We start from the raw sequence: 5610 nt of genomic DNA on the forward strand, positions 1-5610 counted from the left end.
ACTCATCTCTCAACAGCAAGATTCAAGCCTTTTTCCAAGATAATTGAGAATTAAGTTTCCCAATCCAAGAACTCTCCAGCAAATCATCAAGGTTTCCTTTCTAAGGTATGCGTAGTGTTCATCTATGGATCCAATCCGTTCATAGAGCTTAACAACCATGTTTTAAATATGATTTTGTAAACATTTTGTGGTGATATGAGTATGTACATGTTGGCGATTGTTGTTTAAGTTTCAATGTGATGTCTAATGGTGTTTTCATGGAATATATATATTTGTTAATTGAAAACCATGAACTTTAGGTGGTTTAATATGGTGCAAGTATAAAACCCACCTATGCCTTAAAGAATGCATGCAAGGTGTTTGATAAAATGCTTTGGATGCTTGAAGTTCATGTTTGTATGGTTCTATGATGTCTAAATGACAAGTCCATGTTAGCTATATACTTCAATATGAAATACATGCTTTTCATGTGTTGCTATTGTGGTGGTATAAAGCATGTAAGATAACAGAGATATACAATATGTACAAGAAATATATACATGCATTCCCTACAATGTTTAAGATGTTGAATAACTATATGAAATATGAGATCCCCTACTTATGATATTATGAATTGTGGACTCAAGTCATGTCATGTGTGTCAGTTTCCTTCTATCGAGTCTTGGGGGTATTCGTACCCGAAAAACATAGATCTATACCTAGAGCCATGTCATGTTGTCATGATAATCTCAGTCAAGTTATAATCTATAGAACTCAGTCAGTCATGTGACTCAGGAAACCTCAAAAATCTCATGATCTCAGTTAACTCTTAGATAATAGTACTACTCCATCAGTCAACGAAAGTCAGTTAATCTGTCTATGTACAGTCACTTGAATCATGTTTAGTCTCTCCAGATGGGAGTATAAGTTGGCACCGAGTGAACCCAAGGATGGGAACTCACCTACCAGTTTAGGGTGTGATTCTTAGCAGTCATCCTTGTGTTCCAGAACTACGTAGCCATCGTAGGTTGAGACATGTTAGCCTATTAGATTAGGGTTGATGAGGTGGCTTAACCTATCAGTTTAGGGTTTCCACCGTTCTCCTTTTGAATACCTGCCAGCTAAGGGTCACCCACAACTGTCCTTACCAGTGGCGCGGTATTGACACCCCTCCAGTTGGGGCAGAGATTGGACCCCAACTTAGCTATATGCGTTATTGGGGCATGTCGGTTAAACAACTACCTCCCATAGTTTTAGAATCATTCTTAGTAAAAGAACTCAGATAGGTCTTCAGATTTAAGTATATCAGGACTGTTAGATATAGTCAGACTCAGTTACAGTACGGAACTTAGATAGTTCCATCAGATTTAGGATTGTCAGATATAGTCGCCCATGTTATCAGAATTTCAGTATCAGTCATGTTAGCCATCAGTAAACCATGTATTAGCATACAGGACTAGCTATTATGCACCTTCAGTTACTATGTATGCATGTTTGTACTCTTACGTTCATATCAGTCAGACAGTTAGCATTGTTTATGCATGTAAACCCTGTTTATATTTAGCGTACCTTACTCGTATACTCAGTACATTCCCTCGTACTAAAGCATTTGTGCTATGGTGCTTTCTTTTCATGTTACATCATAGGTTTAAAGACACGAGCTCCAGCTCAGTAGTAACAGTAGCATTTCTAGTCGTAGAGATTCAGTGAGTCCTCTTCATTTGAGGACAATATGATTTGATTTATTCTTATTATTTTAGCCAGTTATCAGTTTACGGAGTTAGTTGGAGACATGTTCCTTCAACTCCTTATTCAGATAGTACTTAGAGGCTTTCAGATTCAGTATTCAGACTTATGTTCAGCTTTGATTCAGTTTTCAGCTGTTTTGGGTATCCTTCACCCATATGGATATTATGTTTTGACAAATTCTTTATTCAGTTGAACCTTATGGCCTATATGTTCATGTTTTCCGCATTATTAAGTTATATATTACAGTGTATAGGTACAGATATCAGTCATGGATTAGCTTGTGATCCTTCGGGGTCATAAGCACCGTGTAGCATTTCAGTTCAGAAAAATTGGGGCGTTACACTTAGTCGAATAGAAAAAATCAATAAAATGCAAATCAAGAGTGTATATATATATATATATACACACACTTGGAAAAAACATACTAGGCAAGCCAATTATACATATAGATAAATATCTCTAATTATATATGGAAAAAAGATGATTGATGATGAAACTTGGTCTATATTTTGCAGTGTCAAAAATAGACCAGTCCTAGACAAAGATGACATATGAATTTAGATAATAAGAAAGATTACCTGAAGATGCCCGACAAAGGGACCAATATAAGTATGTTAGAACTGCACTACCCCAGATGCCCGATAAAGGGACCAATATAAGTATGCTAGAATTGCACTACCCCAGCTATAATCCCCTATCCTGTTGAGGTCCCTAAGAAAATATAAGTAGCGCAAGCTTAAAAGACCTCCAGATGTATTTGTAAAAAGAATCCTCCCATAAGCAACAACATGTATAGTCTAGTGATGCTCTGAACCCTATCCTCGGGATTCTCATCAGTAATGGGATGAAATAGAAGCTGCTGGCGAAGATAATTCACAATCGTAGCAATAGAAATACGACCATGTCCATTAATGGCCGTTGGTACAAACTCTAAGCCCATGAAATCTCACAACATAGTACGACAATCTAAATTATGATCCATTTCATCATCATATGCAACTGCATCTCCATCAGTGCGCAGTCCAAATAAAACCTCCACGTCCTGTAGAGTGATGGTGACCTCTCCAAATGGTAGATGGAAAGTATGAGTCTCTAGCCTCCACCTGTCAGCCATAGCAGTTATTAAGTTATGATCAAATTGGATCTTACCTATTATGATAATGTCATATAAATCCACCCTTGATATATAATGTATGACACGGTCATGGGGTAGGGGTTATAAAATATGTCCCATGCCGACTCAACCTTCTACAGAATCACTAGCTGAGTGGGATAAATACGACCTTCCCATAAGTCTTCCGACCAGTGGGACTGCTGTAATGTAAGTAATGAAGCATCAATCGGGCCTGGGTGTAAGGAGTGCGGCATAGTATATCTGTACATATAATATTAAATATTGATCAGATTATGAAAAATAACACATTTAATGAAATAATTGAGGCATGCACAAATTCTCTTCTGTTATATAATGAATGAAACACAAAGAATTAGTTTTGCATACATAATATTAAATATAACAATGTCATATAAATAGGGACGAGGAGATCAAGATTAATCATAGAATTTGCTCACATTCCAGATTAAGTTGCTGTATCGCAGATAAATACAGTAAGTAGCTAGTGTGTTGATTACAGTAGTTCATCACTAAGTGATGTTGATTAATTTAATTTGTTGTATTATCATTCTTTTCTTGAATAAATTATATACTATATACGAGGCTGAACAAATTATATACTATATATGAGGCAGTGACACACGTGCACCACTATCAAACAAATTTTATGTCACCCTTTCAGAGTCTTTTTGTATCTTTCATTCCTTCATTAAATAATCGACATAGCTCAGACAAAAATGTTTAACTAGGTAGTTATCAGTACTGTTGTTCCTCTATCTTAGGTTAAAGATATTTAAATTGTTTTAAAGTTTTATTAGTGCCAAATATAGAAGGGATATCAAACCATGTGAGAGCACTTGGAGCTTTCAAAGAGTTGTTCACATCTCATCACATCAATACTTTTGTGACGGAGTCACTTAGAGTTGTTGTAAATGCTTGAAGAAGTTTCAAAAAAAGCAAAACAACTTTCAAAAATTCGGTTCGTTGAGTCATATAACCTCAATCATATATATCATTAGTCAAGCAATTAGTCACAAGTAATTAGTCAAGAAAAAAAAATCAAGCAATTAGTCACAAATAGAACAAAGACAAATCTAAATACCTGTTAAATGGTTGTTGGAAAAAGAGGGGACCAGTGAAAAATCGTCCACTTTTTCTTGTTTTAAAGCACAATCGATTATCTTCGTTGCATATTAGACTAGTGTCATTATTTTCTAAATTCATAAGTTCTGCTTCTAGTTTTTCTAAATGTACCGCCTCTTGTGTATCTGTTTCTTCTATGGCGATTTTGGTTTTTCCTTTTTCTAGGATAGTTAATCTGTGTTCTAAATCATTTACTCTGGTTTCTAAAGTAGACACCCTTAGATTTAGGATTTGATTATTCGTATATTTTTGTCCGTTATTTACTTCGGGTTCTACTTGTATTTTTAAAGTGTTTTCTATACAATTTATACATGCTTCTAAGTAACATTTTTTGCATTTAGCTCTATTGTCTTTACTTGGATACCAATTACATATACGACATCTATTACTGTCTAGACCTTTATTTCTTTGGAATTCATGTATACACTCTTGAGTAATATTCATTAAATTATTGATTACTAGGTTGTTTAAGTCTAAATCCTCTATCTCTTGTCCTAGCTCATTAACTAAGTTATCCTCTTCTGATTCTGAAGAATCAGATTTATCATTTATATCAATACTTATTATTGAGTATATACTTTCTGTATCTGACATGTATTCGTCTACATTTAATAAAGTTTCTTGGAAATCCTCTATTAGTTGAGAATTTCTAGTTCTATTATTATTTCTTTTAGGACATACATTAGCTAAATGGTTGATGCTTCCACAAGTATAGCATTCTAATTTGTTTTTATAATTTCTATCATTTCTATATTTCCTAACATGTCTATCTCTATTTAACCATGGTTTTTTAGCTTTTGATTTTCTTAAGAAGTATTGTTTACGACTATATGGTTTTTGATTATGTTTCTTCTTATATTTTCTGTATTGTTTCTGATCATAATTCTGGATTGTATAGATAACAGATTTACAGAAATTCATTTCATTTCTTTTTAATTGTTTTTGTATTTGTATGTTTGTACATTTTTCTGTTAATATATCCATTATATGTTGTGTTCTATGTTCTATTGTCCATTTTAAATTTGGGTTGGCTACTACCCCATCTCTTTTATACCATCTATCTTCTATTTCTCTTCCTAAGGCTCCAGGTAATTTATTGAATAATTTTTTGCCTAATTCTTCATTAAAAGTATTTCCGCTGACGGTGCAATAATAAAAATAGTCTTGTAGGAATTTCTCTATATATACCCAATGCGAAATACTTAATTGTTCTAGTTTGATTAATGCTTCCTTTTGTAGTGCTAATAATCCACTATTTGGATCTTTTCCAGTTAATAACATATGCATTTTGTTTGTGAAATTATAGGAATTTGGTCTCATACTTAAGAAAACCTGAAAATCATATGGGCAGTTTGTCTTAAAACTTTCCCATGTAGCTTTTGCAGATTCCCCTAAGAAGGTTTCTAAATATTTATACATTGTTTCCGTATTTGTTTCTGTGTAATGTCTTAAGTAATCTGCAGCTACTATTCCTTTCCATAAGTCTATCACTGTATCCCACATTTGGGGATCATGTGCTGCTATATTCAGAATTTTACCTTTGCTTCCTCCTTCTTGTAGTTTAATTGGTTCTTCTATTGATATTCTTTTACCTGCTGGTTTTATATTATCTCCTCTAAGCTCTG

The sequence above is a fragment of the Capsicum annuum genome, chromosome 10 (genome assembly GCF_002878395.1).
Source record: "Capsicum annuum cultivar UCD-10X-F1 chromosome 10, UCD10Xv1.1, whole genome shotgun sequence".
Lineage (NCBI taxonomy): Eukaryota > Viridiplantae > Streptophyta > Magnoliopsida > Solanales > Solanaceae > Capsicum > Capsicum annuum.